Source organism: Elgaria multicarinata, chromosome 17, assembly GCF_023053635.1.
Source record: "Elgaria multicarinata webbii isolate HBS135686 ecotype San Diego chromosome 17, rElgMul1.1.pri, whole genome shotgun sequence".
Classification (NCBI taxonomy): Eukaryota; Metazoa; Chordata; class Lepidosauria; order Squamata; family Anguidae; genus Elgaria; species Elgaria multicarinata.
The window spans coordinates 21311018-21321010 of NC_086187.1; positions in this window are offsets into that span (position 1 = coordinate 21311018).

Below are 9993 nucleotides of genomic sequence, written 5' to 3' on the forward strand. Positions count from 1 at the left end.
GTGGGAAGGGGGGAATTAAATCAGAGCAATTTGCTGCCCTTTAAGGGTGTCCCAAATCTGTTGTCTAATGGGGATGCCTCGGTTTCCCTTGTGGTAGGTTGAAAGGATCAGTGATTGGACAGAACGTCTACACCAGCCTTAAAAAGAAAAGAAACAGCATGTAGGCATTATTAGGTACGTAGCACCTGCAGCCTTTAGGTGGCGCTACACTATTTCCTTATTCAAGGTCCTCTCAGATCCTACACCTACCTACACCACTTCTCCCCCAAGTGCCCTGCTCCTATACCACCTTCTTCAACCTCATGCCCCCCAAATATGTTGGACTACAACTCCCATCTTCCCCAACCATAAAAGGCAGAAGTTTCAGGTCAGCCAGCACATGAGCCTCTTTGAGCATCATTTTCTTGGTAGAAAGGGAGGATACAAATCAAAGACATAAATACTTGGAAGAAGGTGGAACCATGTGTAAAACTCTGCTGAGAGCTGGGAAGAGGTGGCACCTCTAGTTCCTATGTAAGCTCTCAGTCTGAACTGAAGCCCTCCTGAAGCAACAGCTCTCATGGAGAACAAGTGCAAAACCCTCTTGACCTTCCAAATGTGGTAAGACAGCTTGACTGTGTTCAGGGGCCCTTCTGCTTGTCAACTGGGTGTTAACCTCTGTCCCAAAGTCCTAACCCAATGGTGCCACTGCTTCTACACTCCATCAGCCTGGACTACTTGTTGAGATTAGGCTCTGGTGGGTTTCATGGAAGTCAGGTTCTGGCTGGACATCAGGAAAAACTTCCTGACTGTTGGAATAGTATGACAATGGAACCAATGACCTAGGGAGGTTGTGGGCTCTCCTGCACTAGAGGCCTTCAAGATTCAACTGGACAGCCATCTGTCAGGGATGCTTTTAGGTGGATTCCTGCATTGTGCAGGGGATTGGACTCAATGGCCTTAGAGGCCCCTTCCAATTCTACTATTCTATGATTCCTCTTTCGTCCTTCTCTGCACTAGAGAATCATTACCTCTCCAGCAATAGAAGCTAAAACTTCGCAGCTCCTAAAGCTGGAATGCAAAACCTCGTGCCCTAATCTGGCCTGCCTGGTCCCAATCTGGCCATGCCCTTCCCCTGGGCTCACCCCCTTTCTCCTGACTATGGTGACCATATGGAAAAGAGGACTGGGCTCCTGTATCCTTTACAGTTGTATTGAAAAGGGGGATTTCAGCCGGTGCCATTTGTATGCATGCAGCACCTGGTGAAATTTCCTCTTCATCACAACAGTGAAAGCTGCAGGTGTCCTGCCTAGCATGACCAAATACAAAAGAGGGCAGGGCTCCTGCAGCTTTTACTGTTGTGATGAACAGGGAATTTCACCCAGTGCTGCATGCATAACAATGACACCTGCTGAAAATCCCTTTTCTATGCAACTGTTAAAGATACAGAAGCCCTGTCATCCTTTCCATAGGGTCACCCTACTTCTGACCACCTTTCATTTGGGGGTTTCCAGCCTTTATATCATTCTTTCACCCTTTCTAAATGTTTGAAAAATGCCTCTTCTAAGTCTCAGCTCCTGGCAGTAAGAGCTTTAAGCCAACATGGGATGGCATTTGAGGGATTTTGGGCACACCTCTTTTGCCTGTGGCACCACCGACCACTGGATGTGAACCCTAAGACCATCTACAAAATAGAATTTTCCCCTTAGCTGAAAATGGTTCAACCCCCCCCACCCCCATACTAAACCAAAGCACCTACAAACAGACCCCCCAGTTTGAGAAAGTTGCACCGCTTCACTCTCGCTCCTCTTTCTCACACTCCGCTCATGTTCAGCAGCAGCCTGGATTTCCTACCGACTCCTTGAAATATTCCCTTGAGTCATTTTCCCTTCCTTCACCCATATCTAAGCCGCCAGCCGATAGGATGCCACGTCTGCGGATGTACTTACAATCCTCCCGGGGTTGATCGAATCTGCTAGTCGAGGCATGATTTGGCTCTCGTTCGATGGAAGAAGGCAAAGATTCTCTTGGCCAAGGTGACTCAAAGAGTGGCCTTGAATATTACTTAATTACAAGGGGTGGGGAAGAAGAGGAAGTTCAAATGACTCACACTTCCTCTTCTAATGCTCCTTTGGGCCATCTAAAGAAGAAGCCGTGACTCACATGTCCTCTCCCTACACTTCCAGTTCACGACTGAAGCTGATTATGCATATCTTCCAATATGGACGCTGACCGGTCATCTTCCTATGATGGATAGGTGCACTTGGCCCTCTTCCAACCTGTACCGGAAGAATGAGAACAGGTTCTCTCAATGTTCTTTTTTTGCCCTGTCTATGTAAGACAAGGAAGGGAAATGGTCAAACATTCTGAGATCAGTTCAAAGCATGTTTTTATCAGTGGCAGTGGTACCATCAGGGTTGGACTTGCGGGCTGGAAACCAGGGGCCATCTTGAGAGGGGGAATGAGCAGGAGTCCAAACCTGGGCTTTAAATAATGGGATGGCTGGTGCTGAAGGGGCAGCGACGAAGGGTGTCTGGTGAAGCTCTGTTGCCCAAGAGCCCACTGAAACCTGGAGTCACCCCTGCATGTTACAATGGGGGTGGGGGTGGGCCTAAAATTACCTAAGGGTGCCATGGATCAGCTGTTTGAAATATGTCAACCAAAAGGGGCAGGGGAGTGTCTAGAGGAGGTGAGCATCCCTAGGGTAGTGAGCAGCAAGGAAGAAAGGGCATAGTTGGGGTGTGGGGGGTGTAATTTGGGGTTTAAGGAGGACAAAAGCATCCAAGGGCAAGTAGGGTCATGGAGCGAGAGAAGAATCAATTAGCGGCAGTAAAGGAATGATGAGCTTTGAAAGGCAAGAGTATAATGAGATTATGAGAGGAGGGAGGAAGCCGCTGCAAGGAACGGAGCAGGTAACATGATCATAGTGATGACCAGAATAGATTAGCAAGACTTTGAGATAGAGGAAATAGACCACTACGATGATGAGGATCATCAGACGGGGTGGTGGGAGGAATCGCATTTCCCTACCATCACATTCCATTGCTCTACTCTCAGCTTCACTTCCGCATTGGGGACGAGCTCAAACGGTTCCAAATCACGTGAGGTCCTGGTTCCTCTCTATTCGGCCCTGGTTAGGCCTCATCTAGAGTATTGCGTCCAGTTCTGGGCTCCACAATTCAAGAAGGACGCAGACAAGCTGGAGCGTGTTCAGAGGAGGGCAACCAGGATGTTCAGGGGTCTGGAAACAAAGCCCTATGAGGAGAGAGGGAAAGAACTGGGCATGTTTAGCCTGGAGAAGAGAAGATTGAGACCTGATAGCACTCTTCGAATACTTGAAAGGTTGTCACGCAGAGGAGGGCCAGGATCTCTTCTCGATCCTCCCACAGTGCAGGAGACGGAATAACGGGCTCAAGTTAAAGGAAGCCAGATTCCAGCTGGACATCAGGAAAAACTTCCTGACTGTTAGAGCAGTGCGACAATGGAATCAGTTACCTAGGGAGGTTGTGGGCTCTCCCACACTAGAGGCCTTCAAGAGGCAGCTGGACAAGCATCTGTCAGGGATGCTTTAGGGTGGATTCCTGCATTGAGCAGGGGGTTGGACTCGATGGCCTTGTAGGCCCCTTCCAACTCTGCTATTCTATGATTCTATGATTCTATGGTTGGGTATTAAAACTGAACACCTGGACAGCAGATGGAGCAGCAATACAAGTCACTTCGTCAGGGTCTACACCAAGTGATTTGATGAGATATATTGTACTATATATCTCATATATAGCACAGTAAAACTATGGAAGAAGCTACCCCAAGATGTAGTGATGGCCTCCAATTTGGAGGGCTTTAAAAGGGGATTAGACATATTCATGGAGCATAAGGCTATCAATGGCTACTACTCCGGATGGCTATATGCTACCTCCAGTATCAGAGGCAGTAAGTCTATGTACACTAGTTGCTGGGGAACATGAGTGGGAGAGTGTTACTGAACTCATGTGCTTCTTGGGGCTTTCCCTTAGGCAGATATTGGCCACTATGTGAACAGAATGGTGGACAAGATGGCCCTTTAGTCTGATCCAACATGGCTCTTCTTCTGTTCTGACGTTCTTCGATCTGTCTTCATCTTGACAATCTTGCTTGGGAAAGAGATAAAATGCAGACAAGCTGGAGCGTGTTCAGAGGTGGGCAACCAGGATGATCAAGGGTCTGGAAACAAAGCCCTACGAGGAGAGACTGAAAGAACTGGGCATGTTTGGCCTGGAGAAGAGAAGATTGAGGGGAGACATGATACCACTCTTCAAATACTTAAAAGGTTGTCACACAGAGGGGGGCCAGGATCTCTTCTCAATCATCCCAGATTGCAGGACACGGAATAATGGGGTCAAGTTACAGGAAGCCAGGAACATCAGAAAAAACTTCCTGACTGTTAGAGCAGTACGACAATGGAACCAATGACCTAGGGAGGTTGTGGGTTCTCCCACACTAGAGGCATTCAAGAGGCAGCTGGGCAACCATCTGTCAGAGATGTTTTAGGGTGGATTCCTGCATTGAGCAGGGGGTTGGACTCAATGGCCTTGTGGGCCCCTTCCAACTCTACGATTCTATGATTCTATGAAAAAGAAATGCATTTTAATAACAGCAAACATACATGTGACTTACAAAGCCCTGGGTCAGACTCACTTGATTCTTCCAGTGCCCTCCATAACATAATGGCTGGTGTGTGATTTGCAGCAACTATCCCTGCTCTGTCCTGCCCTCCAAAAAAAATAAGACGTCCTATTTATTTTTTCCCCCTGCAAATCATCCCTAATCTTAATTTGTCTTTCGAGTGCAGAATTTTGGAAACTGAACATTAATCTCCAAAGATTAAGGAACGCTCTATTGGGCAAACTTGCAAGGACAAATATATATATTTTCCAGTTAGGCTTTGTAATTACACACTAGCGTGTTTTCCAAAGGCTTATTGGAAGAAAGAAAAAAGAGAGGGCTTAAAAGGAGATAGATCGAGACTTTAAAAATAAATACGCTAAAATGACTTAAGGAATATGTCAGTGTGATTTAAGTGACTTTTTTCATGTGGGCTTTCACAGGAGCTGAGCTCTTGCCATTTCCATTGAAGTCGCTGGGATCTGGAAGAAGAAGAAAAAGTAGGGGAATATCTGAGCAGCCAATCCTTTATTCCTTATCCTAAGGGCACCAAATGGCTTTCATGTGGCTACTGGCCCAGCATTGCATTTATCTGTTCATGTAAACGACCAGCTGCTTTGGGCTGGCATCTCTCTGAAAACCCAGAGCAAATAACACATCTTCATGTTTTCACAATTTATGTCCGAATGTAACATAGGAAAGGGTTGGATACATGAGTAAAGATCAGTGTGTGGAAGAGAAGAGGGAGAGATGGGGAGAGAGATGCTACATAGGCCATGGTGGCAAGCACAGGCAGATGTCCAGGTCGGTTAAGGCCGGGTTCCAGGTGGCTACGGCCAACCACTGGACCACATCTCACCATCTAATGAATGGGTAAAAAGCTCCTTACTAATTGGCAATGTGGTGCAGGCAACAAAGCTGCCCTGGATGGAAGAGTTCACTCCAGGAGAGTTGGGTCATCTCCTTATGGGCTTTTGGGAGTTCATTCATGTGTGACCTTCTGTGGTGGGGCAGGACTCAATTATATATTAGAACAGCCTTCCCCAAACTGCTGCCCTCCAGTTGTTCTGGACTACCACTTCCAGGATACCTGATCACTGGCCAGGAATAAGAACATAACAATGTCAAAAGAGCTGTACTGGATCAGACCAAGGTCAGTTCTGTCCACACAGTGGTCAACCAACTGCTGATGGGAAACTACCAAGCAAGGCATGAATGCAACAGCAGCCCCCGCCCATGTTCCTCAGCAACTGGTGTATATAGGCATTCACCTCTGATACTGGAGGTAGCATGCAGCCATTAGGACTAGTAACTCTTGGTAGCCTTCTCCTCCATGAATTTGTCTAATCCTCCTTTAAAGCCATCCAAACTGGTGGCCATCACTACACCTTGTGGTAGCAGATTCCATAGTTTGGCTATACACTATGTGAAGAAGAACTTCAGAACGTAAACTTCAGAATAAAAGAAGAGCTGTGTAGGATCAGCCCAAGGTCCATTCACACAGTGGCCAACCAGCTGCCCACAGGAAAACCACAAGCTCAGCATGAGTGGAACAGCATTCTCCTGCCCACATTCCCCAGCAACTGGTATACATAGACATACCTCCTGTGACACTGGAGGTAGCATATAGTCATCAAGACAAGTAGCCATTGATAGCTTCCTCCTCCATGGATTTGTCTCATCATCTCTGAAGGCCATCCAAATCGGGGGCCATCATCACATCTTGTGGTAGTGAATTCCATAGTTTAATGCTGTGCTGTGTGAAGAAGTCCTTCCTTTTATCTGTCCCGAATCTCTCACCAATCAGCTTGATGGGATGACCTCATTGGATTCTAGTATTATGAAAGAGAGAGAGAGAGAGAGAGAAATGTCTCCCTATCCACTTTCTCCCCACCATGCATAATTTTTACACCTCTATCAGGTCTCTCCTTTGCTGATGCTGTCAGCAAAGGCCTTCTGCCCCACCCAGTGAGATGAAATGACAAGCGTGCCCTATTTATATATACCCATGGCCATCTGCATCTCAAAATAGAAACACTAAGCCAGAGTGATCCTTTTACATTTAGAACAAATATTTCTTTAACTTGCATTGGGTGAAGAGCCATAAACATTTGTGAGGTCTTTTCTTCTAGAAAAAGCCACAACATAGGTCATAGAGTTGAAAGAGACCTCAAATGCCATCTAGTCTTACCCCTTGCTGATGCAGTGATCCATTAGTATAACAGCCCTGATAAGTGGATATACAGTCCCTGGTCAAAAAAACTTCAGCAAAGGAGAGTCCACCATCTCCCGAGGCAGTTGTGCCACTTTCAGACAGCCTGTTCCATCAATAAATTCTTCCTAAATTTAATTGAAATCCTCTTTCTTGGCATTAGAGCCCTTTGGTTTAGGACCTCACCTGTAGAGAAGCAGAAGACGTATCTGCTCCATCAACTATGTGACAGCCCTGCAAAAATTTGAAGATGACTATCATGGTGCCTCTTAAACATCTCTTCCCCAGGCTAAACATTCCCAACTCCTACATTCTTTACTCATAGGATTTCACCATCTTTCTTGCCCTCCTCTGGACAAGTTCCAGTTTCTCGATATCCTTCTTAAAACTGCCATACCCAACAGGTAGGAGAACAAGTAGGCTGCAATAGTGAAGAGGAGGAGCAAGACCAGAGAGGATGTCCAGCTGGGATGTGGGCCCTTGGTAGGTTCCCCACCATGCCTGACTTTAATGATGGCCCTGATGTCACTATAAGCTAGAGATGTGCTCCGCTTCTCCTCAGACCGGAGAACCAGGAGCGGATCGGGGGGCTTCGCCTCTGCTTAAGGCGGAGGCGAAGAGGATCGGGTGAGCCGCAGAGCGTTGCGGAGCGGATCGAGGTGAAGGCGGATCCTTCTCCTCGATCCGGACCTCCGCAAAAAAGATAAGGGGGGTTTACTTGGCCCTGCCACTGTCGCTGCCACCCGTGCGGCAATGGCGGCAGAGCCAGGTAAGGGGGCAAGGGGGAGGGGGGTCTTACCTGCATCCGTCTGCGGTCCCGCGTCTGCTTCAACGGAGCCCGAAGACTCAAACAGGAAGACTAGGCTGCAACTGCGGCCTGGTCTTCCTGGTTGAGGCCTCGGGCTCCGTTGAAGCAGCCGTGAGACCATGGACAGATGGAGGTAAGGGAGAGGAGGGAGGGGGGTTTACCTGGCCCTGCCACCACCACCGCCCGTGCGGCGATGGTGGCAGAGCCAGGTAAGGGGGAGGGGGGTCTTACCTGTATCTGTCGCAGCCCATCCCAGCTTCACTAGAGCCCGTGGCTCAACCAGGTAGTGTAGGCCACAGTTCCTGGTTGAGCCGCGGGCTCTAGTGAAGCTGGGATGGGCCGTGATGGACACAGGTAAGGGGGAGGAGGGCCTTACCTGGCACCACTCCCTGCCACTGCGGAGCTCCGATTTGGAGCCAAAGCTCCGCAGCGGAGCAGCCCCTAGGCAGATCGAGGCGGGGTGGAGTGGGCCCGATCCGCAATTTGCGGATCAGGCACGAAGAGGATCGAGGGGTCTGTGCACATGCCTACTATAAGCCATCAAAAGCTTGGCCCTTCCTATTCCCTAAGTCGAACTCCCCTCATTGTATTGCGTTGATCTCGATGCCCTCAACTCAAGAATTACAGCCTGCTTGAGCATCTCCCTTAGATTTACATGGCTTGGGACCACAATACCTGATGGAAGGCCTCTCGCGACATGAACCTACCTGTACACTGCGCTCGACATCTAAGGTCCATCTCCGAGTGCCTACTCTGAGTGAAGCTCGGAGGATGGCAACACGGGAGAGGGCCTTTTCAGTGGTGGCCCTTCCCAATTATGGAATGATCTCCCCAATGAGGCTCGCCTGGCACCAACATTGTTATCTTTTCAGCACCAGGTCAAGACTTTTCTCTTCTCCCAGGCATTTAACAGCATTTAACATATGCGAAGTTTGTTTGTTTTTTAATGGACCCCAGAACTGTTGTTGTTTAAATGGATACTGTTGTTTTACACTGTTGTTTTTATATTTTTGATGGTTTAAAATTTTGTATACTTTTTAATGTTCCCTGTGTTTAGCTTTTGTAAACCGCCCAGAGAGCTTTGGCTATGGGGCGGTATATAAGTGTAATAAATAAATAAATAAATTTAGGCACCCATATGTTTGCGCTGTAGCCACGCTAGAGCAAAAGCCAGCACCCATTTTCATTTTTCACAAATGCGTCTTTTCTCGTCACTTACACACGGTTCACAGGGCTTCTGAGGAATTCCTAAAGGCATGACTCATCTAGCAGACATATAAATTAAGCAGCAAAATCACAACAGATTAGAATTAATAGCACTGTGAAAGGATTTAGACACTCAGGCAGGCCGATACAGAACTTTCCCCCAAAAAGCCCATCAGCCCTTCGCAGGATCAGATGCTGCAGAACACGGGGAGTGGAATGCAGGCTACTGTAAATAGTTTAATTGGGAAATTAGAAAGAACACTCAGATGTCTCTTTCCTCCACCTCCTTTCCTTTATGTAACAAGGCAGCCAGCATTGGGGCTACTGACAACCAAGACATAAAGATGAACGATAAGTAACGTCTGTGGGATTTCTTTTATGGGGGAGATTTGCTTAGAAGACAGCATTCCCGACACAGTTGTTTTCCCAAGTCCCTATAAACATCAGAGGGGAAGAGAAAATTTTTGGAACTTGGCTAAACCGTGGCCGCGATCAAGGCCCGCATGTTGATGGGGTGTGAACCCGCTGCTGGCATTGGCGAGGGCGTGGGAGGAGGCAAACAAGGACAGGGTTGGCATCACTGGGTCAAAAAGGCAAGATCAGGAAAGCTAAAGCAAGCAGTGAGAATCAATCTGAGTAGAGCTGGCATCAGAGGTAGGTATGGTTGGGCAGCTGTCAAGGGCCCATGCCCAAAACAGGCCCACCAACAAGACTTAATCCTCTTCTTTACCATTCCAAGCTACACACACACATACATACACACACACACACACACACACACACACACACACACACTTTCCTGAAAAATTGCCAGGATAATAACCTCCCTAACTACTTTCATATATGACTGTTGTAAAGATTACTGAGCTAATCTAGAAAATAAATGGTCTAAAATATTGAGGGTACGGATATAGAACTTGTGAGCTACGGATGTTCGAGACTGGTAGGATTCTTTAAACATCGTCTCACCGTGTACCTCGTGCCTGATTCCTGTTTGCGATCACAGCTCGCTCTGCGCAAATGGAGAAATCGCGCAAATCGAGCCACGATCAAAATTGAGATTTGCACGAAGGTCCACAAATTTGCGCAACTCTCCAAATTCGCACAACTTTCCCCCACAGACTGATGCATGCAGGGCTGATTCAGG